General features: G+C 42.4%; 1 protein-coding gene across 2 annotated transcripts in view; it reads left to right on the top strand.

Annotated features, from left to right (window-relative positions):
- PTPRF (protein tyrosine phosphatase receptor type F) overlaps positions 1-24,250 on the top strand; it is a 1,130,165-nt gene that overhangs the window by 499,879 nt on the left and 606,036 nt on the right. For both annotated transcript variants that reach the window (XM_073544479.1, XM_073544478.1), the window contains exon 3: positions 11,291-11,376. The gene's annotated coding sequence lies outside the window, so the exon portion shown is untranslated. The remainder of the gene's footprint in view (positions 1-11,290; positions 11,377-24,250) is intronic.

The raw sequence follows: 24,250 nt of genomic DNA, 5'->3' as shown, positions 1-24,250 counted from the left end.
GCTGAATTTTGCTCTTTTGCATCATACCTTGAAAGATCAAATTTGGTAGCTACATCCTGGAGATTTGATAAGCGCTGTCCCTTCATATACTTATTACACTCCTATGTCATTGGCGACCATTTTCCTGATAACACCCATTCTGGCAAGCATCTGACACTGCTGCTCTCAACTGCTTTCCTATTCTTGACAAACTTATTCAATTTTGCAAACATTTTTATTCAAAGCAATCCCACTTCTGACACCAATTTGTAACGGATTCAAATGGATTGTAATGAATAAGAAAATGCTCCCACAAGAATTGAATTTACTGAATTGATTTACTTAATAAATGATAAGATTAAATAATAAACTGTATAAGCAACAAAAATGCATGTGAATTAAAAACAAGCATTATTCATACATTACATTATTCAGGTAGAATTCAATCTGTGTCCATCCCTCTCTCATCTCCGTATCGTCTCTGTCTGTCACATGTCCCCTCTGTTCTCTCTCTGTGTCCCCCCTCCCTGTATATCTGTGGGCTCTTTTATATGTATAAACTTCCCTAAAGCCTTTGATGTCCCAAGGTATGTGCACTGAACACTGAAACTGCCTCCAATTAGGATAAACATCTCCTGGGAAAGGTCTATTTAGTATCTTTGAATGTCAAAGGTCCTTTATTTTGAAGATAAGTGATAAGATAATAAAAAACAGCTATTTGCCCTCTTTGGACAGTTTGAACAAGTTTCAATGATCTGACCTTCAGGGAGGTTAGAAGGATATATATATACAGTCATGGCCAAAAGTATTGACACCCCTGACATTCTGTCAGATAATATTCAGTTTCTTCCTGAAAATGATTGCAAACACAAATTCTTTGGTATTATTATCTTCATTTAATTTGTCTTAAATGAAAAAACACAAAAGAGAATGAAGCAAAAAGCAAAACATTGATCATTTCACACAAAACTCCAAAAATGGGCCGGACAAAAGTATTGGCACCCTCAGCCTAATACTTGGTTGCACAACCTTTAGCCAAAATAACTGCCACCAACCGCTTCTGGTAACCATCAATGAGTTTCTTACAATGCTCTGCTGGAATTTTAGACCATTCTTCTTTGGCAAACTACTCCAGGTCCCTGATATTTGAAGGGTGCCTTCTCCAAAGTGCCATTTTTAGATCTCTCCACAGGTGTTCTATGGGATTCAGGTCTGGACTCATTGCTGGCCACCTTAGAAGTCTCCAGTGCTTTCTCTCAAACCATTTTCTAGTGCTTTTTGAAGTGTGTTTTTGGTTATTGTCCTGCTGGAAGACCCATGACCTCTGAGGTAGACCCAGCTTTCTCACACTGGGCCCTAAATTATGCTGCAAAATTTGTTGGTAGTCTTCTGACTTCATAATGCCATGCACACGGTCAAGCAGTCCAGTGCCAGAGGCAGCAAAGCAACCCCAAAACATCAGGGAACCTCCGCTATGTTTGACTGTAGGGACCGTGTACTTTTCTTTGAATGCCTCTTTTTTCTCCTGTAAACTCTATGTTGATGCTTTTGCCCTAAAAGCTCTACTTTTGTCTCATCTGACCAAAGAACATTCTTCCAAAATGTTTTAGGCTTTTTCAGGTAAGTTTTGGCAAACTCCAGCCTGGCTTTTTTATGTCTCGGGGTAAGAAGTGGAGTCTTCCTGCGTCTCCTACCATACAGTCCCTTTTCATTCAGATGCCGACAGATAGTACGGGTTGACACCGTTGTACCCTCGGACTGCAGGGCAGCTTGAACTTGTTTGGATGTTAGTGGAGGTTCTTTATCCAACATCCGCACAATCTTGCGTTGAAATCTCTTGTCAATTTTTCTTTTCCGTCCACATCTAGGGAGGTTAGCCACAGTGCCATGGGCTTTAAACTTCTTGATGACACTGCGCACGGTAGACACAGGAACATTCAGGTCTTTGGAGATGGACTTGTAGCCTTGAGATTGCTCATGCTTCCTCACAATTTGGTTTCTCAAGTCCTCAGACAGTTCTTTGGTCTTCTTTCTTTTCTCCATGCTCAATGTGGTACACACAAGGACACAGGACAGAGGTTGAGTCAACTTTAATCCATGTCAACTGGCTGCAAGTGTGATTTAGTTATTGCCAACACCTGTTAGGTGCCACAGGTAAGTTACAGGTGCTGTTAATTACACAAATTAGAGAAGCATCACATGATTTTTCGCACAGTGCCAATACTTTTGTCCACCCTCTTTTTTATGTTTGGTGTGGAATTATATCCAATTTGGCTTTAGGACAATTCTTTTTGTGTTTTTTCATTTAAGACAAATTAAATGAAGATAATAATACCAAAGAATTTGTGTTTGCAATCATTTTCAGGAAGAAACTGAGTATTATCTGACAGAATTGCAGGGGTGTCAATACTTTTGGCCATGACTATATATATATATATATATATATTAAAGCATATCAGCAATTAGTAAAATAATTAATTGGAGTGTTGAAACCATTAAAAATAACTCGTACTATACAAGGAGCATGTAATACATCTTCTCAGTCTACAACCAGATATAATTGGGGTTCGTGTGATGCCTATATGACTGACAAAAAAAAATAACAAAAAAAAGCACTTAGTTATTTAAGCCAAGAAGTGATGATATAAATGTAAAGTTACCTCAGGGACATATGTAAGGATTCAGCGTGCACTGAATCACTGGGCCATATCTCTGCTCTTCCCTTATTAGAAAAACAAGTGAAGCGCAGTTGAAAGCAATGCTAAAATAGCATTTCTGAGGCACAGAATGAATTGTTGTCTTATCCACCGAGCTGTCACCCCATAAAGGTGAATCATTTTTTCTCTCCTATTTTCAAGAGAATTGCAACTTTGAAGATTTGTAATAAGTATGGAAACTATCCAAAGTTGGAAGCATGAAGAATGGTTCATTTATAATTGAGTATTGCGAGATTCCCTTTGATTCTATGAATTTATAATTGCTGTCTGTATCTGTTCACTTTCAGTTAGCTGAATTATCTATTTCCTCAGAAAATTATGTACCCAAACCAGCTCTCTGTATAGAGGAACCTCTGTTCTCTTGTACAATGCACAGAGTGTTTCCTTAGCCATTTATCAACAATTAATACTGATGTCTTAAATGGGGTTACACATGTTACAGTTATATATACTCGTCTAAGAATATGGGGGGGTACATAGGTTATATTTGCATCTGTACCTTAGTAATTCTGAATGTAGTGCTTGCAACTGGGCATTTAAAGATGGAGTTCAAAAACAAAATGGCCCACATTTACTAATACTGTTGGTTATTATTATTATTATTATTATTATTATTATTATTATACTTTAACGACCTTCAGCTTGATCTCAAGACATCGTGACTTGATGTATGAAAGATCTGTAGGAAGATCGATCTTATGTAAACCCCAAATCCATTACAATCTATTTATTTTTCCTCTAGTGAAAATCACTGATAAAACGCTGATGAAAATCAGATGAAAAACAGTGATGACATTTGGACTATTTTTTATTTGAGTGCGTGAAAAATAACTGATGTCTCAATGAGCCGTTTTGGGCCTTTTCAGAAATAGGGTATGCGGGTATGCTGCGCTGCTGGTTGGTAGTAAATAAGGATATCCAGAGAATCCAGAGTATAGTAGAATAATTGTTTTTTTTTTCTCAGTGTATTCCAAAATATCTGCATCTTCATCAGGAGAAACCACAGAAAGACTTCCTGTGATTTCTCCTGATGAAGAAGTTATAGATGCTTTAAAACGCATTGAGAATAAAACCTTAATTATCCTACAATACTCTGGATTATTGCATTTATTTGTGTCCCCAGCTTTATCTTATAGACATTTTGGTCACTAATGTCTATAACATAATGTATATAAATTAATCAGTTGTGATGCAGTGACCCCTGTGACAGCTAGGGGGCACTGTATGGGCTTCACAGGACATGCATGCAGGCATTTCCTTTATTGTGATGGGGAAATGGTGAGCAGCAGGATTGTAAATGGCCGATATGTATCACAAGGGTGGGTCCTTGTGATGGAAGCTGGAACGTGTATTGATCAGCAGAGGTACTACTGAGGGTTTGTTACTGTGTATCAGGGAAGCTTCCAGGTGACTTGGTGAGATGGGTGGGACCAGTCACCTACAAACCCACCCAGGGGCATGTGTCTGAACGCCCAATGTAAAGCCTGTATGTGTGTGGCTGTGTGTGGAATAGGACCTGTAGTGAGGTCATGACCATGTGATCCATACCTCACCTGTGGGTGTGGCTACGGACCATATAATGTGCCTGAGGTCTGGTCACAGGGGATAGAGTGTGTACCTGAATGGTTCAGGGTGGGTCCTGGAGGGTCAGTGTTGGGAGAAGGATCGGATCCCTGGAGCACGTGATGCGACCTTGGACCTGGTGAGGCGTGAGTGTTGGACGGTCTCAGGAGGAGACGGACATCCTGAATAGCACCCGCTGAGGCCCTGGACCTGGTGGCTGGTGTGTTGGGAGACCCTGGGAGGAGGGCTGGATCCCTGAATAGCACCCGGTGAGGCCTGTGTGTTGGACGGTTCCAAAGTGGGGACGGACCTCCTGAATAGCACACAGAAAGGCCACGTGTGTTTGCAGAGTCAGTGACGGCACTGCATTGGGGGAGCTACTGTCTGTCTGTGGATCTGGACTGTCAGGTGGCCTGTGAGCAAGGCGTTGTCCGGGATGGTGATCCCAGTTCGGCAGCTTCCCTGAGAGAGAGGACTACCAAAGAGTCGGCATCTGGAGCAGGAGCTCCTGCGAGGTAACATCGGACATGGGATTATAACTGTTGGTGCCCGTGATGTTTTACGGACACTAATGAACTGTTCGGCGTGCGGTCACCCACGGTAACTGGACAAAGAGGTCCAGCGTGTTTAGTGACAGCGTGTTAAAGCTGTGTACCAAGGATTGTGATGAACTATGTGTAAGCATGTGACATGTAACATGTTCCTCAGCGGTTTATGAAGGCATAATAAACTTGCACTATACTGTTTAAGTGGAAAGTGTTCCTGTATGCATCATTATCGCAGCCAAGTGAGTGTCCCCCAACACTAACAATAAGCGCTACCTTACACCGTCTAAATTGATTTACACCTAAAAGAAATGCACCTTATGCCAGATTTATGGCACAATATCAGTAAATGTGGACCAACATTTTCTTGAAATTTTTTGCTTAAAATTTTATTTACGTTTACAAAATATAGTAAAACCACCCTAGACCATAGATCTGAGAGGTGAATTTCACAAATTCCTATGGCCTTTGTACAAAATTCATGAATTGCATGTGACATTTTCATGAAATGAAAGTGACTTGAAAAAAAAAAAACCTGCAAATGACGAATCGGGCCTAGTGAGTTGTATACAGTTGGTTGGACATCAGCTGCCACTTAATAGTTAACATCAATCTGAATTTAAAAAAAAATCAGCTGCTTTGATCGGTGACTTGGAAATTAGAGTTGCACAGTGTGCAAATGCTCATGGGCCCTAACCTGCAAAATAAGAAAACTCCTGTTTTATTGCTCCAATCAATTGCTGAGCAGTAGGGGTTGCATTGCTTAGCATAGCAGTAAGCATCAAAGAGATTGTTATTGAGCCTAGGCATCTATGCACTTTTTCCAGTGTTTGTGGATCTTATCATGCACAATGTCACGAAAATTGGCAACTTGTGCAATTGGTTCAAAAGTAGTACAACTTTTGATCCATGGAGCATTAAGCCATTCATATGTAAAAAAAAATGCTTCATTCTTATGGCTGTATTACTTCTCAATTGTATAGAGCCATAATAAAGCACCCAGAGACTCTGTACCCTTGTATGCCTCATATTCAATGTTGCTATTATATGGAGCTGTTCTCTAATAATGTGATAGCAGAAGCTCCATACACTGGAAGTCTAGTTCTCCACACTGCTTTCTGCAAACATCTTTATGTGCTTGAGACCTTAAAAAATGATTTTGCGTAAGGGCTTGTGAAGACGTGAGAACATTGGATCTTACGCGGACCAATGTTATTCTAGGCGTCTTGCATATTTCCAATTTTTTCCTTGGACTGAGTCTGTCTCCGGTGACAGAATGAAGAAGATGGAGAACATTTTTTTGGAAAGTTCTCATCTGAGAAAATCAGATCACACTCACGCGCGAAAAATATACGCCATCGCCAAAATTCACCGCAAGGAATGCGTAGAGCAAGCGAGGAGGGGTGTAAAGACGGAAACTATTACACACACATCGGACCGGACCGAACAATTAACATACAGCGCGGGAGGAATAACAAAGGTATTTCTGGATGATACATGGGGAGTCAGGGGGTTTCAAAACTAGTTCTGTAATGCATAGGTGACACTAAACTAAATAATATTTTAAGCTGGTAGACCAAAAATGTGATGACATGTTCCCTTTAAGAAGCAGACTGTTACTATGAGACCTGGTTATATAGTCTATTGGTTTCATTATGTTGGCATAATTCAGCTTTTTTTGGTAGTAATTGTTTGGTAACTGGGGCGTCTCTGCTTTGTCCATTACAGTGCACCCCCATATATTATATGTCTCTGGAATCATATTACTTCTGGGTAGGATAAAGGGTTACTACCACAGCCGTGATGGGTGACCTTGACTTGACATCCAGTTCTAAAGGCCCTTTTACATTTAGCGATGCACCAGCGATCCCAACAACGATACGACCCGGTCAGGATCGCTGGTGCATTGCTAAATGGTCGCTAGTGAGCTGCCACACATGCAGATCTCACAGCGATGTAGCGACGCAGCAGCGGTCGTTACTTACCTTTCAGACGCGGCGATCCTGACTTCCTCCCGCCCGCATCCACGCGTCGCTCGTCGGCATCAGCAGGAAGCACCCGACGAGAAATGGAGCTGCACGATCTCGCGCGATCAGCGACAGACAGCGGGGGAGCCGGTCGGAGGTAAGTATCACACATAGCGATATTGCTAGCGATATCGCTGCTGCTTCACAAAATCGTGATGCTTTAGCGATATCGCTAGCAATATCGCTATGTGTAAAAGGCCCCTTTAGGCTGTGTGCCCACGATGCGTTTTGTTAAGCGTTTCCGCAGCGTTTGAGCCGGCTCAGACGCTGCAGAAATGCTTAAAAGATGCATCCAATTAATTAGCATGCGTTTTTGGCTTTTTGTGCCAATGCATGCGTTTTTAACCGCTCAGGAATCGCTTAGCGGCTAAAAAAGCAGCATGCTCATTAATTCCCGCATTGCTGAGCATTTTTAGCCATCCCCAATGATCCCAGAAATCGCGTGTCAAAAAACGCGTCAAAAACGCGTCATAAATCGCGCAAAAAACGTGCGGAAAAAGATGCGCGTTTTCTGGGAAGGGGATTCTTTTCCTGAGCGTTTAAAAACGCTAGCGTGGGCACATAGCCTCAGTGTTGAAAGATTCCTGCAGAATGCACTTTGCAGGTCCAGTAATTAGACCTAATAGCTTTTCTTCTCCCGCACAGATGTAACATGTTACATTTTCCTGTTTCATTTGATGTGTTTTGTTCATGGAGACTTGTTTGGTTTAGGGAACTACTTTTGCACAATTATCTGTTGTGAGTTCATTTTCCCCTCCGTCACTGAGGCCTGGTGAACTCCCTATTCTAGTGAAGGAAGGTAGTGAGCCTGATTATCAGGCACCTGGGACTGATGAGGACGATTGGCTGAGTGGAGTCACTGACTGGATTTAAGGCAGCCTACGCCCTTTCTGCCCTGCGGGTGATTTCTCTGTGGACTCTTGGACACCAGTCTGATTCCTGCTCTCCTAAAGCTAAGTTTTCTGTTTTGCCTTTTTGCATTTAAGATTTGTTTTTGTTTTTCTTGCTTTTTGGATTCTGCCACTCCCTGCTGGAGTGTGCAGTGTTCCGTTAGCTCTGTCTTCTGAAAGTATCTGAGTGCTGATTTAGTTTTTGAAGCTTAGTTGCTTCAGGGCCATTTTTATATCAGCTTGTTGGCTTTTGTCTCTGATAGGGTTTTGGCAGATTGCAGACAGCAGCCTTCCTTTCTGTTCCTATCTAGGTAGTTTTTGGGCCCCGTCTTTGCTCAGCCTGTCTTTCTGTCTGTGTAAGTGTTTTCATCTTGCTTCACCGTCATTATATGTGGGGGGCTGCCTATTGCTTTGGGGTCTGCTCTGGGGCAGTTAGATTTACCCTTTCCTTCTTTAGGCCTATGTATCTCTCCGGCTGTGATCGAGGGGTCTAGGTCATCGTAGGAACCCCCCACGGCTACTGCTAGTTGTGTTGATAGGTTCAGGGGTCTGCAATCTAATAGTTGCCAACTTCTCTGGTTTTCTGGACTTAGCTAGCATTTCTATTTTTGCCTCCTACGGTGACTCAATCATAACAATTATCCTTGCTGAAGATGTTGTGAAGATTAACAAATTATCCAGCTAAAATACCTTTGTTATTAAGGGACTTAATTTACTTCGAATGCTTTTCAAGACATGTCAAGATGCAGTTAGATGTTGTACACCTTTTACAGATGGGGATCCCCTTATTGTTATTATGTCTATGAAAATATATCAATAGCCGCTGAGCTGCAGCACCTTGGAACAACTTAATACAGTGAATGGAGCTGAGCTGTTCTGCTTCGCCCACTCTTTACATGCTTCCATGCCGCCAGCGCTAGGGCTCAAAAAACTGCTGATCATTCAGTGGGGGTGCAAAATGGTCCATATTATTCACAACCTTAGGAGGATTTCAGAGGGTTGTAATACATATCTAGCTTAGCATCTTTACTAATGCTGCAAGAACTGAACTATACAATTCAATAGTGAGCTACAGGGGTTGCAAAAGTATTCACCCCCTTGGCTTTTTACTTATTTTGTTACACTACAACCTGTGCTTAGATGTTTTTGTAATTCATCAGCACTAGTCTAAGTTGGTGAAGTGAGAAAAATATAGGCAGAAATTAAATTTATGGGATCAAATAAATAACTAGAAATTGGCATTTGCATATGTATTCACCCCTTTTGCTATGAAGCCCCTAAACATTTCTAGTGCAAGTAATTCCTTTCATAAGTCACATGCTTAGTGACAGCACGTCCACCTGTGTGCAATCTAAGTGTCACATGGCTTGTGAATATATACACTTTACCTTTTCTTAAAGACCACAGAGGCTGCAACACCATTAAACAAGAGGCTCCACTAACCAAACCACACCATGAAGATCAAGGAGATCTCCAAACAAGTGAGGGATAAATTTATTAAGAAGTACAAGTCAGAGTTGGGTTTTTAAAAAAAATCCCAATCTCTGATGAGCACCATCAAATCCATGATCATCAAATGGAAAGAACATGGTACCAAAAGAACCTGCCAAGAGAGGGCCACCACCCAAAACTCTCAGCCCAGACAAGGAGGGCATCAATCGCAGAAGTTCTAAACCTGACAAGAAATCAGGCATGTTGGATTTCATCCAAACAAACCATACTGCTTTTATAGTATATACAGTTGTGGCCAAAAGTATTGACACCCCTGCAATTCTGTCATATAATACTCAGTTTCTTCCTGAAAATGATTGCAAACACAAATTCTTTGGTATTATTATCTTCATTTAATTTGTCTTAAATGAAAAAAACACAAAAGAGAATGAAGCAAAACATTGATCTTTTCAGACAAAACTCCAAAAATGGGCCAGACAAAAGTATTGGCACCCTCAGCCTAATACTTGGTTGCACAACCTTTAGCCAAAATAACTGCGACCAACCGCTTCCGGTAACCATCAATGAGTTTCTTACCATGCTCTGCTGGAATTTTAGACCATTCTTCTTTGGCAAACTGCTCCAGGTCCCTGATATTTGAAGGATGCCTTCTCCAAACTGCCATTTTTAGATCTCTCCACAGGTGTTCTATGGGATTCAGGTCTGGACTCATTGCTGGCCACCTTAGAAGTCTCCAGTGCTTTCTCTCAAACCATTTTCTAGTGCTTTTTGAAGTGTTTGGGTCATTGTCCTGCTGGAAGACCCATGACCTCTGAGGGAGACCCAGCTTTCTCACACTGGGCCCTACATTATGCTGCAAAATTTGTTGGTAGTCTTCTGACTTCATAATGCCATGCACACGGTCAAGCAGTCCAGTGCCAGAGGCAGCAAAGCAACCCCAAAACATCAGGGAACCTCCGCCATGTTTGACTGTAGGCACCGTGTTCTTTTCTTTGAATGCCTCTTTTTTTCTCCTGTAAACTCTATGTTGATGCCTTTGCCCAGAAAGCTCTACTTTTGTCTCATCTGACCAGAGAACATTCTTCCAAAACGTTTTTAGGTAAGTTTTGGCAAACTCCAGCCTGGCTTTTTTATGTCTCGGGGTAAGAAGTGGGGTCTTCCTGGGTCTCCTACCATACAGTCCCTTTTCATTCAGACACCGACGGATAGTACGGGTTGACACTGTTGTACCCTCGGACTGCAGGGCAGCTTGAACTTGTTTGGATGTTAGTCGAGGTTCTTTATCCAACATCCGCACAATCTTGCGTTGAAATCTCTTGTCAATTTTTCTTTTCCGTCTAGGGAGGTTAGCCACAGTGCCATGGGCTTTAAACTTCTTGATGACACTGCGCACGGTAGAAACAGGAACATTCAGGTCTTTGGAGATGGACTTGTAGCCTTGAGATTGCTCTTGCTTCCTCACAATTTGGTTTCTCAAGTCCTCAGACAGTTCTTTGGTCTTCTTTCTTTTCTCCATGCTCAGTGTGGTACACACAAGGACACAGGACAGAGGTTGAGTCAACTTTAATCCATGTCAACTGGCTGCAAGTGTGATTTAGTTTTTGCCAACACCTGTTAGGTGCCACAGGTAAGTTACAGGTGCTGTTAATTACACAAATTAGAGAAGCATCACATGATTTTTCCAACAGTTCCAATACTTTTGTCCACCCTCTTTTTTATGTTTGGTGTGGAATTATATCCAATTTGGCGTGGAATTATATCCAATTTGGCTTTAGGACAATTCTTTTTGTGTTTTTTCATTTAAGACAAATTAAATGAAGATAATAATACCAAAGAATTTGTGTTTGCAATCATTTTCAGGAAGAAACTGAGTATTATCTGACAAAATTGCAGGGGTGTCAATACTTTTGGCCACAACTGTAACGCACCATCAGAGGTGTCTGGCCGCAGCGTAATCCCGTAGCTGACCATGTATGTGTATGATTCAGTTGGGAGGAAGAGCTATCGATTGAATGAGTGTTCAGCTGTTCTCAAGCATTTTTCATGTGGATATCCAGCTTGTTACTAACATTGCGGTACTGTGCAGTTGTATTTATTATCTTCTTGTTATGTTTTAGGTGCACCAAATATCGTATAATTTCAAGGAGATTCATCTACTTCTAAAGGAAGGGTCTCCATGGCCGCTAAGCCCTCTTACAGTGAGGTAAGATAATGCTGTAGATACAGGTCTCAATCAGCCATTATGGTACTAAACTATTAAACACTTACGAAAACCTGTTATCAGAAAATATCCTGTTGTATAAATCAGGTTTTGCATTACATGTTTTTTTTTGCAATGTATTTTTTTTCCATATTGCAAACTTTATTAATTTTTTTCTAAATAATCTTGCGAATTTCACAATGGCTACTGGGATATTTTTGAACTCTGTCTTCCTAGTGTTTCAGGAAATTTCCATGTACATTAGCTACAATAAACAGACCCTGTCATTTGTGTTGAAGCATCTAATGAGCACGTGCAAAAATCATTGTGAAGTGAGGGGGAGCTGTGACATTGCCAACTTTGATTGCTGTATCCTTTCAAATCCACGGCCTGTAGAGGTGTTACCTGTCATTGTAATCCTGGTATTGCCTATAAGGTGCTTGCCTCAGTGACCACTGTGAAAATTGCAAGATTACTAGTTTTATTTTTTTAATAAAGATCTTGTTATGTAAAAAAAAAAAACAGACAATAACTTAAAAAATACATGTAATACAGCCACACAATTTGAAGGTCATTTTCTTATGGTGGCTTCCCTTTAAGTGAAGACTGAGACCTGGAGAAACTGAAACAAACATTGTACTCATAAATCAATTAATTGTCATAATAATTGCAAATAATAATGTTCAATATTTTACATTAATATTGTGATTTTTTTTTTTTTCATTCTATAGAGTAGTAAGGTTAAAAATAAAAAAATTTGCTATTCTCAACCATTGCGGGTCCCAGTGATGCGTCTCTGGCTTCAACCAGTCTTTATTGACAGTCTTCAGTTGTGACATCACAAAAACACCACACGTGACCGCTGCTGACAATCTGTGCTTATTGGTCAGATGTGGTGTAGCAGCCTATCAACAAAAACTGCAGTGGTGGAGACGCAACATTGGAGCAGCGTTGGGTGAGCACAGAAAATTGTATTATTTTTAACCTTCTCAAGCCATAGTATTGAAATGTATGTGAAGTGTATTTTGTTTTATTTTTTTATTTTTAATTGCATTATATTGTGTACTCAGATCACCCTCAGAGCTGCATTTACAATTCTGCTGGTTTCCTGTTGCCAGAGAGCAGTGCACTGTGGAAGCTTCGTTACCGTTAGGTCACATGTCTGCCAGCGGGGTGGAAGAAACCCGCTATTTGCTTCCAGCAGAACTCTGCAAAGGAGAAAAGACAAAACTGAAAGCTCAAATTTGTATGAATGTAGAGAGAAATATTTTCCGAGTTACTTTATATGTAGATATACAGTAACTGATGATATTCTTAAATGTGGTCAAAATGAGGAAATGGTTGCACTCGATTGCATTAAGGCATATCAATGTGAAATACATGAAGTGTGAATAGGGTCATGGCTTTTGAAATGTAGGAAAAACACATGAGATGCTTAGCACAAAATTTTTGCCAAAAAATGTGAGCTCATTCACCAACATCAAGGTGATCTCATGATCGAATCGGTCCTTAACTGCCCAGTGTGAACACTTACCTCTGACTAATAACTTGGTCAAGCCTATATTTATAGGAAGATCGGAACCAAATGTGATTGGATGTAATTAAATCCACAGCTTGCTGAAGGGCGGAGTGATCAGTCAGAAAGCTCGCATACAAATAACAGAGAACTGATGGCACATTAAGAACTAATCTGAACAGGTGCATACCAAAAAACAACTTGCATATCAAAATGAGGAAATTGCATTAAGGCATATCAGTGTGAAATACATGAAGTGTGAATAGCGTAATGGCTAACATGCTTAAAAAACTAAAATGTGAACTGTGTCACACTGCAGAATTTATATTTAAGATTCCAAGAATTAATTATAATTAAAATTCCTTTTTTTACATAACGTGAGACCAATGATGACTCACAATGTATCATGTCCAGATGCCATTTTTTTAGTCTTCCTACCTTTGTTACAGATCTAACAATTGTTAAAAGTACTGGCAGCGTGCTACTGATACAACATGGCGCTCTGCGGGGTACTACTCAGTTTATGTATTTTAGTCATTTTAATGCGCTTTACATTAGCAGCTGCTTCATGCAAACAGCATAGCTATGCCAAGCTCGCACCGCAGTGGCGCTACCTATAGCTGTAGCAGTCAAATGACATGTAAATGGTAATAATATGGTGTTACAGAGATTACAGACAAAATGTAGAAAGTGCAAAGTAACATGGATTACAGGACGCACATGCACACCCTTATATTTCCATAATTTTTATAATTGGTTGGATTGCCAGACTTCTAAGAGACTTTGTCTTGACATTGCCAAGGAGCAGTGGGTATAGGAAGCTAGGATAGCTCACGCAGTTATAAATTTGCATTGCCGACCTAATAGGCCAGATTCTACCAGAACAAAGACATCATAATGACTGTTGCTACTGTAAAAAACATGGAACGATGAGAAGCTTCTTCAATGAGCAGACAAGTAAAATATGTAACACGTATAGCAATAAAGGAGAACACAGGAGCTTGGAGTGAAGCTGCACTTTCAGAAAAGTTTTAACACATTATAACAAAACGTCAAAAGTATTAAAGGGATTGTCCGGGACTTTTTTTTTTTTTTTTACTCTGGGCCAAAAAATAATAGGTAGTTGTTAACTGCATGCTTGTTGTACCTGGCACTGTGTCAGAGCGATCACCCACCGCTCCTGCCGGCGATTCAGCTGCTTCACGTCAACAGAGCAGCTCTTTTCCTTCCAGGCTGCTATGCTGGCGGGGCTTGACTGCTGACATGATGCTGATTGACCACCGGCCTCCCGCAGTTAGGCAGCTGGGAGTCGGTTTTCAATCAGCATGAGGTCAGAAGTCACGCCCCATCAACAGAGCAGAGCGGACACGAAACCGCTGATCTATTGACAGAAGCCGCATAATTGCCAGCAGGAGCAGTCTGGGACTTCTCTATGTTATCAGAGATTGACGCCGGGCACAACAGGCTGTTAGTTCTTAGGCACATTGTAAAAACAAAATAGTCCTTGATAACCCCTGTAATTGTTGCAGTTTAATCAAACCCACAACAGTCTCTAAAATAGAGTTTCATCTCTTTAGAAACTGAAGACGGTCTTAGTCTTAGGCCGGGGTCACACTAAGGGTGGTTTCACATTAGCGCTTTTTAAGCGCACGGCCGGGGGTAGCTCCGCCCCCGAGCCGGCTCTCTGCCCGGCGTGCCCGCCCCTTGCTTGTAGCGCCGCCTCCTAGCGCACAGCGGCGCCTGCGATCGGCGCACCCTATCTTTAGCATAGGGTGCGCAGATCGTGCGCAGGCCGTGCGCTAGTTGCGCTTTGACCTGCGCTGCGCACTTTTGACGGTGCGCCGTGCGCGCCAAAATCCGAAAAGTTTGATTTTGGCGCGCACGGCGCACCGTCAAAAGTGCGCAGCGCAGGTCAAAGCGCAACTAGCGCACAGCCTGCGCACGATCTGCGCACCCTATGCTAAAGATAGGGTGCGCCGATCGCAGGCGCCGCTGTGCGCTAGGAGGCGGCGCTACAAGCAAGGGGCGGGCACGCCGGGCAGAGAGCCAGCTCGGGGGCGGAGCTACCCCCGGCCGTGCGTGCGCTTAAAAAGCGCTAATGTGAAACCACCCTAACCGACGCAAAATACGGTCCGTATTTTACATGCGTAATATGGATGAATGACCCCTAAAACCCCTAAATAGTGCTCCGTATGTCATCCGTAAGCAAGGTACGGTCGCGTATTTTGCGCATGTCAGCATCCGTATGCAATCCATATGGCTTCCGTATGGCGAGATTTTCTCGCAGGCTTGCAAAATGGACATTTAACGGTTTTGAGGCCTGCTAACTATTTAAATCATTAGCCTGCAACCTATTTATTGGCTCAGGAACAGGTGGCTGCCTCCATTCTGTCCATTTGTGACCTTGCCTTGACTAGGTGTGTTGCAGTTGTATGTGCAACATGGCAGACAGTCTGAGTTTCAACACAACTGACCGTGTTCTCTTCAACTGGCTTTTGTCACGCCGCTTTGGTCAACCATGGATAGTGGATCCACGAAGGAGGAGACGCATGTGGGTCCATCCACTTTTGAGGCAACGACTCACAAGACGTCATTTTCACCGCCTCTATTCTTCTCTGCGGGAGCATCCTGAAAAATTCTGCCAATACTGTCGCATGAGCCTTGCAACATTTGATCTACTCTTGGAGACAGTGCGCCCTGGGATAACCTTTCAGGACACAAGGATGCGCAAAGCTATATCTGCAGAGGAGCGACTTCTACTCACATTACGGTATGTACTACACAACCACATTCTCTATGTTCATTATGTGTTGCCCAAAGTATGTATTTTTGGCTTCTTGGACTAAGTTTAATGCCCTCATCTTATTCCAGATATATGTTTAAGCTTACACACCAGAATGTTGTGTAATATGTACTGAATATCACTTAGTCATTGTGCGACAAAATATATGTGTATTAGTAGATCTGAATTACTAACAAGTTTGGTATGTATGTACCTGGTATTTATTTAATTTGTGCATTCTAAAATGTTCCATTTCTGTTGTTCTTCAGCTTTCTGTCCACTGGCCTGTCTTATGCCGCCCTCCACCATGAGTTCCTCATTGGAAGATCTACCATTTCTGGCATAGTCAGGTCGACATGTAGTGAAATCTGGTCAAGACTCCATCAACTCGTCATGCCCGAGCCCAGGATGGAAGACTGGTTGAGGATATCAAGGGACTTTGAGGAGGAATGCCAGTTTCCTAATTGTATTGGGGCCCTTGATGGCAAACATATCCGGGTGCGTAAGCCGCCGAACTCTGGCTCTCAATTCTTCAATTATAAACAATACTTTTCTGTTGTATTGTTGGCTCTGGCCGACTCTCAATACAAGTTTATAATTGTTGACATGGAGCCTATGGAAGGACGGGAGACTCTCGAGTCTTCAATACTTCCATTATGGGTTGGCGGCTACGCACCAACCAGTTGAATCTATCCCCACCACGCCAGCTACCAGGCTCCACTCAAGAATCAGTCCTTTATGTCCTTGTGACAGATGAGGTGTTTCAGTTAATGTGTAATGTCATGAGGCCAAATCCCCGGCGCAACCTGGACCACCGGCGCAGAATTTTTAACTTGCGCCTATCACGTGCTCGGCGACTGGTGGAGTGTTCCTTTGGCATTCTTTGTGCCAAATGGCATGTACTCCAGTCTGCCATTCAGCTGAGTGAACAAAATGTTAATGAAGTTGTTAAAGCCTGTGTGGTTCTTCATAACTTCACCAGGATACATGATTGTTCCTCCTCTGCTGGTGTTGTGCGTGGGTCAGACAATGTGCGTAGGGTGACACCACCTATCAACCCTCAACGTAGACTGCTCTCTGGGCTCAAAGTGCGTGATATTTTCACAAATTACTTTATGTCACCTGAGGGGGAAACTTCTTGGCAAGAGCATGCTGTGTCTATGTTTTAATTTTTTGGTTTATGTCTGTCTAAATATATATATTTAAACCCCTTATGATTCTATGACTGTTTAATTGCATTGGTAAGCGTATGTTAGTATGCTGACACATTTTTTTTTTAATTGAGACAGAGACGTAAAATGTAGTAGACAAATATTTACTTTTGCCTTTTTTTTTTTTTTTTTAAGCAAAACATATTATTGCCATATGAGAAATGTGGCAATGGCCCAAATTGGCCTTTGTGCAGATGTGAAAATTGAGTAGAATAAACATTTTCCAACGTAGAAAACAAAGCAAATACCATTAGGCAATATTATAAATTTTGGTACGACGGGGGAGACCAGCCTGTGTTTGCTGCTGGCTACTTTGCCCAACTTGGCTATCGGCCTGTGTGGGGCCATACTGTTGCCAATGATGTGGGTAGTGTACTGCCTCCTGGGATTGTGCTTGGTACTGGCCAGAGTGATACTGGAGAGGAGCCTCTTGTTGGGTCTGGTAGGCCCGTGTCTCATACCCACTAATGTAGCCATGTCGTCCCCAACCAGGTTGGGACCAGCCTCCAACACTGGGTGGGAACAAGTGGCCATATTGGTGACGTTGGCTAGAGCCAGACATATGTGGCTGCTGTTGGAAAGGTTGGGTAGGGGGAGGAAGGGGGTGAGGTGTAGGCCCACGTATTTGAGGATCCTCAGAGCCTGCTTGAGCAAGCATGTGTGTGGGGTGTCAAAGGTGCATTAGATTTCTGGGTGAAAACTGCTACCTCTACAGATATTCAAATAACTAATATGGGGTATTGGGGTGTGTGCTTGCATCAAGCAGGATCTGAAAACATCCTCGAATACGGAGCCTCACCTCACGGGAAAGGGCACGAAGATAAAACTCACGCAGCCTGGCCCATGCCTCCTCGCCATCATCATTATAGACTCTAGCCAGATAGTTCAGTACCCCTGTGTCCACATTGGTACGGGTATCTTGGGCAGGGATATGGCGCCTTCTTCTTCCTCGCCGGGATGGTCCAGCAGGCTGTGTGGAGCCCCGGATCTGGCCAGTTGGGCTGCTGCTCATGTTGCCCTGCTCCTCCTGTATGGCTGATGGTGCAGCAGCAGACGGTCCTGCTTGTGGATGTGGTCCTGGTGGTGGGGTTTGTGGCGAAGGCACTGGGTTTTCCTGAGAGGAATCTTCACCCATGCTTCTTGGAGGGGGAGAAGATGGTCCAGCCACCTCATCCCCTACAGACCCAGGATCTATGATGGGCTCGGTATCTGAGCCAGTTCCTCTCTCCATAAGGTTGGACTCAGTTCTGTTTTGAAATCGAACAGAGCAACAAAAAAAATCAATTTTTTTGTCCCTGTAAAGTATCTGTGTAATGTGGTGTGATGTATCTACTTACAGTCTCAGATCCAGAATAGGAGCCTGAAGGAGAGGCGGTCATAATATATATATATTTCCGCTTTATGTGGCCCGCATCACCACTCCTGGACCGCTGCTGACGTTCCCGCCTGTATTGGTCACGGATGCTGCGCCAGCGTCTCATCACATCTTCCACTGCAATGTGAAAGGAAATATTCTCAGTTTCAAAAATTTGCTAGGTCAAATTTGCTACCAGTAGCCTAGGCATGTGGCCTTCTAGGGTGTACTTTTTACCCAGGGTGGCATATATAATTGGGGCATCCAGGCCAGATACACAAGGTCACAATAGTTCATGTATCAAGTAACTACACTTAATAACTTGGTTGGCTAAGAGGAAGAGGAGCTTGTGGCCTGGGCCAAATTATGGCAGTGTAAAACCATGGGTCACATCAAAATCTACCTGCCTCATGAGGCAAAAATTATAAGCACAGGAGGGGGGGGCTGAGTCTAAATGCCTTTTTGGATGTGAGGTAATTTTAAACAGTTTTTGGGTTGTACTTACTCAGTTGCTGCTGCTCCTCACGTGGCCGATCAGCAAAATCGTGGAACATTTGGCGACATATGCGCCTCCATGACGCCTCCTTTCTTGCCCGGTTGGCATAATGGGCATCACGTTGGTCCCAGATTTCTGGCCGGTCCTGCACCAGTACAATGAGCATCTCCACATTGAGAAAATATGGCACCATGACGCTGCTTGACTCCGTGGAGGCGTACTTCCTGGATGTCTGGAGCGCTTTTTGAGCTCATTTGCATGTCTAAGCTTCCTGATGATGGATTGGCCCATTTCCTGTCACCTGCCAAAAGACCTGCGTATTTTTCGTATATTTTTTGCGCACCCATAGACTTGCATTGGCGTACTACGAGCGTAGTACGCTGACAATCGCAGCATGCTGCGATTGGCACGGACCGTAGAATACGGCTGTTGGGAGCAAACCCATAGAGAATCATTGATCCGTGTGTAATGCGTGCTTTTAACGCCTCTCACTCATCCGTATTCCCCTCTAGTGTCACCCCGGCCTTAGATTAAAGCTACACTCACCCGAGTCCTGCCCCCCTGTTTTAGTGATCGGTGGAGGTTTCCGTACCCTAACTCCCAATGATTACAACTTATGACATCTCTCTGTGATGTAGCAAAAGTTTTCAGAAACTGCAGTAACGCCCCCGTCACACATAGCGACGCATCAGCGATCCCGTCAACGATATGACCTTGTCAGGATCGCTGGTGTGTCGCTACATGATCGCTTGTGAGCTGCCAAACAGGCAGATCTCACCAGCAATGAGGACCAGCGACGATTCGGGTAACAAGTGAGGGCATCGCTTAGTTACCCGCTGTGTACCTTGGATACAAGCTCGCTGGTGCAGGTAGCTGGTAACCAAGGTACACAGCGGGTTTCTAAGCGCAGTGCTTAGAAACCCGCTGTTTACCTTGGATACCAGCTACAGCTCGCTGATCGCTGGTCTCCCGCCTGCCACACACAGCGATGCGTGCTGGCCAGCGGGAGACCAGCGATCAAAAAAATGTCCAGAGCTTTCCAGAATGATCATCGATACCCGGCGGGGAGGCCGGTCGCTGATACCTGTCACACACAGCGATATCGTTGGTGAGATCGCTGTTGCGTCACAAAACTTGTGACTCAGCAGCGATTTCGCTAGTGATCTCGCTGTGTGTGATGGGGGCTTTACACTTAAGGGTTTTAGATACACCCCTAGGTGTTGTAATTGTCACATGTGGGCCCTGAAGACTTATGGAGCTCAAAAGGTCTTTGTGCACCATAGTAAAAGGCTAGTATTACATATGAAGCACTTTCATTGGGAGCCCTGTAAAGACCACATAACATACACACCTAATATACTGTCCTCAGTAGATTAACAGCACACATGGGTACTAAAATCTGTGTAATATTATGGTGAGAGCCAGAAATACATATTTGATTATGTGGGAGAAATGTCCTCATACTCGCCAGCAAGGGTTTGGTTGCTTACGAAAACCTAGAAATTGTTCATTGTGTCACCTCCACTCTAATGTCTTATTAATAAAAGTCACATAGAATATGTTTAGTTTCTGTGATACGTTTTGCATAGCAAACCAGAGCAGATTCCTCTTTGGCTTTTAATGATCCTGACATAGATTTTGGTCTGTGGTACGAGTTGTTCCTAACATCGGAAGCGATGGGTGATTTTAGCCATGTCTCTTCTCCTTGTCTTTCTTATAACATCATGGTTGTAAGCACTTTTGCCCTCAGGTGACACATGGAAGTCGTGTTTTCTGTAGATGTGGACATGACTTGGTACCTGAACTGAGAGCAGACTTGGCCAGGATAGTGTAGTAATGAGCTGCACAAAGTTTAAGCTGTAGATTTGTCATCTGTCAAATTTATTGTGCGCTCTTGAAAAATGGCAGGAACAATTTATTGGATCTGACTGGCAAATCTAGCAAAGGGAACCACAATGAACGTTGATGCTGTCGAACATCCTGGCTGCCTGTCTTGCCTGTTTCTATGTTACAATATGTCCATCGCTTACAGCCACCAGAGGAGTCATTCAGTCCATTCTACAACCACATCACATTCTTTTTTTTTTCACTATGTGCATGTTGTAAATTTCTCATTTTCTGGTCCATATCACATAGAGTTTTATTACAAGTATTTTGAGTATTAGATTTGTTCCGGTTTAGGATCGCTACAGATTAGAAATTAAACATTTATTCTAAGAGGCCCCCATAGTTGAGAGCCAGAAATCCAGTCTTGCTTCCAGATGATAGTTTTATGATTTATTGAGAAATTATCCTCATTATTATTTATATTCAATTTTCATCAATCTACTCATACATTTTTGTACTGCTCCTCAGTCTGAAAATCAATTATAGTTGGGCAGAGATTACTGCTCTGTTCACTCTGAACTACCTGGCTGATATAAACAATGGCAGAAATATATATAGAGCTGTTATGTACATGAATTTACGCCGGACCCCCATTGCCTCTGATGCCACGAAGGTTATATGTGATGGATTTCATACATGCTGTATTATATAGGCACCAAAGAGCGGCTGCTATAGGGGTTCAGTGTGCTATCAAGCAGGGTCTGTGCGCACGACATTGCTGAGTGTAAAGCCCCTATAGAATATATACAAAAGGAAAACAAAACAAAATCTCACTGGCCATTCAACTGTTATGGAATGTTGACGATTCTAGGGATTTTCCAACTAAATATATTTATCACCTATCCACCAGATAGAAGATAAATGTGTTATTGGTTGAGATCTGACCAGGGAATCCCCGCTGATCCCGGAAATTGGTTCCCAGAGTTCCCTGTGCATGAAGGAGCAGTATACTACATTAGGGGCCACTACTCTATTAATTTTTATGGATGAATGTGACAAGTATTTCACATAGGGAACCCAACTCCATTCATACAGAAGACTTTGGCAACCCCCTTCTTGGAATGTTTGGCAATTCCATTGGTAGAACTTCCAGCAATTATACATTTTTCATTTTTTAGTGGGAAAACCTACTTAATAATGATCTTCAGAAAACGTCTGTAACGTGAAGCTGAGAATATTTTGTAATGACTGATTTTAAAAGGGATTTATTTTGCACTGCTCTGAATAAAAAGGAGGCTGTGCATACACAGCTACACAGCTCTATCCATTGACTTCTACGGTAGATACAAAAATCACACAATATGCTTGCCTTTTGGAAACGCTCATAGAAATAAATTTAGAAAGATGTGCATGTATTTTTATATTCATAATGTTGCAACATGGAGCCCCATTTTAGAGATGGGTCCCAGAGGTGGGACTCACAGCAATCAGATATTTGTGACTGAGATAGAAATGTCACTTTAATGATTTAAAGACAACAGAACTAAAGGACTATTCTATCCACAAAAGAAAACAACTTGGAAATTTAGGTTAGGTTCCAACGATGTAAAATGGGTGGGATTCATAAAAATCTCCTGTCCCCTGTTTTATTCATTTTCCTTTTGCATAAAGTGACCTGCGCTGCATATTTTAAGTATGAAACTTGTCAATTTCTCCTGCAGGTATGCTGAGTTTTTAATGTGTGGATTTTACCTGTAGAATTGAATTAGTTATGATAGATAGCGCTCATCCCCATGATAGTCTATGTGGCCATGCGTTTGTCCCAATTTTTTTCCTCAATCCGAGGAAAAAAAAAATCGCATAATGCACAATTTGCCTCCCAGAATTGGCACTTGCCCATTCAACTCTATGGTTTCACACTCGATTATCGACTGACAATATAGAGAAGGTGTAGATTTTTTTTTTTTTCACCTCTGAGAAAATCGGATCACACTCTGATCAAACTGTGATCACGATCAGATCAGCGTGTAATTAGCATAATCAGACTAATTTCCCCTGATGAGAGAAAAACGGTCATGTTGGCCCTGGCCTTAGTGAATATAATTAGTGGTGAAGGAGCAAGATCTTCCCTTCTTTTTGTGTGTTTTGTATGGAAGGTATCAAAGCATCTACTCTGTGCCCACTCTTGAGCTTAAAGAAAACTGACAATTCAAGTCAGAGCCTACAGAGGCGGAAACTAGTGATAAATGCAGGATACAAATCCTATCAGAAAGTGTTATTAGTAATGTGCAAGTATGTGGCTACTTATTTTGAAAAGCTACCTGAAAAGACAGTTACTATTTAAACACTAAACAATGACAACTGATTTGCTCATCTGTATTCATGATGTATACAGCAGTGGTTATTTTGTAAAGCTTTAGTTATTTACTCAGATATGATGCATTCTTCAATTTCTGACATTGTTGCACTTTACCTTGCAGTATAGCTTGACGTGAGGAGTAGGGGCGCCCTTGGTAAACTTTTTTTTGGCCAGTACTGGGGGCTGGATGTCTTTGGATTTCTTCAGCCGGCAATGTTTGTAACATTGATATATCTACAGTATATTTTTAATTCCAGTACAACAAAATGTACACAGCAGGTTACAGGAGGCGTTCTGCAAAGTAAAAAAAACCTCACAGCACATTGTCTACATCTCTTCAAGCTGCTTGTGGGGAAGAAAAAAAAGACTCCCTTCAAGTTGTGCGATTTCCAAAAAAGACAGAAATTGATTCTGTTTAATGAGGCAATTGAATGTCTTTTGCCAAGAGAGACGCCTTGTTCTTACAGTTAAATTGTCAGTTTGGAGGTAGAGTAATAATTGATCTTTAGTTTTAAAGCATGTGTAATGGTTTCTGTTAGATTGCTTTCCACTTTTAAGACTCCTGTAGTCCCGTTGTTTAAATTTTGAGCCAAATTTGTCTTTCACATATTGTTGAGTAGGGAGGAAATATTACCATACAGACTGGCAGTGCATCTACAGATCGACATCCACATTGTCTCACACTGTTTTTCAATCTATTTAGTGCATCAACTACAGGGACTACAGATCTCAACACATCCAGATGACATGTGCCACCCAGGGCATGTATTTCCACCAGAATTCTTCTTTATGCTACTTTTTAAATTATCAGTTTATTTTATTTGATCTGCTTTGTGGAATATCAATAGTTCAAATTGTACAAATTGCTCAAATTGTGCAGTGGGACTTGGGAAATTGGGAAATACAACTTTATTATCAACCTACCGTATTTTTCGGACAATAAAATGCACTGGACCATAAGACGCACCCCAAATTTTCAAAAAGAAAATGGGGAAAAAAATTATTGCGTCAAATGGGGGTCCATCTTATGGTTCTGAATTCATCTTACTCGGGGGGGATCGGCAGCTCTGGTGGCAGCAGGAGTCGGACGATTCTTCTGGCGGTCTGACGCTGCAGGGCGATGATCTCGCTCCCATCCCAGCTTCGTGTGGCAGTTTCGGCAGTGCTGCGGGGGACTCTGGCGACATGGTGCTGCAGTTTCGGGGTGCACGGTGCTGTGAGGGGCTCCGGCGACATTATGTAAAAGCCTGAAGCCCCTACAGTTATATAGCCTTGCCTTGATTCTGTGGCCTCTGGGAAAATGGCACCAGAGGCAGCACATGTACAGATTGA

This window comes from Dendrobates tinctorius, unplaced genomic scaffold (genome assembly GCF_039654945.1).
Source record: "Dendrobates tinctorius isolate UK_male_01 unplaced genomic scaffold, ASM3965494v1 ptg000138l, whole genome shotgun sequence".
NCBI classification, from domain to species: Eukaryota; Metazoa; Chordata; class Amphibia; order Anura; family Dendrobatidae; genus Dendrobates; species Dendrobates tinctorius.
This window is presented reverse-complemented; position numbering and strand designations above follow the sequence as displayed.